We start from the raw sequence: 1,686 nt of genomic DNA on the forward strand, positions 1-1,686 counted from the left end.
GATACTGGGAAAAAAAATTTGCTGATGCAATTAAAGCCTCTAATCAGTTTACCATGAGGAAGGAAGATTATTCTGCATGATTTGTGTGGGCCTGACTGGATAATTTGGAAGGCCTCAAAAGCCAGGCTGAGGATCCTCAAAGAGAGAAGAAATTCTAGCTGGGGCCAGGCCATCACCCAGAATCACATAAGATAATTCTTTGCGTGTGTGTCTGTGTGTGTGTATATGTATGTATACACATGGTATGATTTATAACTGTATACATTTGAGAAAATTTCAAAAACCTGATAATCAAATCTCTGTCTGAAAGAATGCCAGGTTACCTCATATATTAATGAAGAATCTCTGTTACCTTCCATATCATAGACATTAAAGGAAATTTACAACCACTTTCTGTGTTGTCGCTTTTCCTGTAAACTACATGACTGTCTCATTGTTACCACCACAAACAATTATCTTGTAAAATTCTAGACATTTTACCAACAAAATATATATTTAGTGTCACTATTGCTCTAGATCTTCTCCTGTAATATTATTGCCCAATTAATATGATGTCTCATCTGGATAACTGCAACTGCCTTCTAATTGAAATTCCTACTAGCACTCTTGGCCTGGCCAGTCAACACTACTAAAGAGCGATTCTTTAATACATGTAAATTATACCATGCCACTCATCTTCTTAACGTCCTCTGATGGCTTTCCATTGGGTTTAGGACAAAACTCAAACTCTTTAACTTTGCCTATAAGGCTTTGCATGGCCTGGCCCTTGTCTTTCTTACCTTCATTTTATGTCAATCCTCTCCATTCTCAATAGATATGATACAGTTAAATCACATGAGACATTTTTTAGTTGCTCAAACTGGTGAAGTTCTTATCTCAGATTTTTTACAAATGCTGTTAACTGCAGTCTGGCACATTCTTTCATTTTTGCTTGACTAGCGTATATTCATATATATCAGGTTATCTACCATGCCATATTTGTGCACTTGACCTTTTCTTTTTAGTAATTACAGTAATTTTATTTATTTATTTATACAATATTTATTTTAATGCCTGTAGTTTCTAACTGTAATCTTCATGAGGGTTTATGTCATTGATATTCCAGCACTGACCCATATAAAGCATTGACCCATATAAATCTTCTGATTTATAAGAAACTTGATGATCAAATCTCTGTTTGAAAGAATGTCATGTTACCGCATATATTATTGAAGAATCTCTGTTAGCTTCCATACTCATAGCCGTTAAAAAAAAAAAGTTCTGATTTACATGGATCAATGCTACAATAGCAATGACATAACCCTTTAAAGTAACCTGAATGCTTTCTGTCAGGAGCAGCACTGCTACAAGTATTTACTTTTATCCCAATTTACCAAAACTTGCATTACATAAGACACCCTTAACTTCTGTGTTAACGGGTCATTATAACTGACGCGATGTAATCCATTTTGTGCTTAAGGTGCTCCATCTAGTCTGTGGCAGCCACATCTATTTGCTCTACTATTTTACACTAATTATTAACATTTTCTATGTTTACTGAGATGTGGAAAAGTTTAAAAAACATGACAATAGATCATAGGCATTTAATCAGTATCGTTGATACAGGTTTTTTACACAAATGTACATTGATCCTTTACAAAATAAAATTTTGTTATTCAATTAATCAAGACCCTTAAGAGTTTTTCA

The sequence above is a fragment of the Hylobates moloch genome, unplaced genomic scaffold (assembly GCF_009828535.3).
Source record: "Hylobates moloch isolate HMO894 unplaced genomic scaffold, HMol_V3 SCAFFOLD_7, whole genome shotgun sequence".
In the NCBI taxonomy this organism is placed as follows: domain Eukaryota; kingdom Metazoa; phylum Chordata; class Mammalia; order Primates; family Hylobatidae; genus Hylobates; species Hylobates moloch.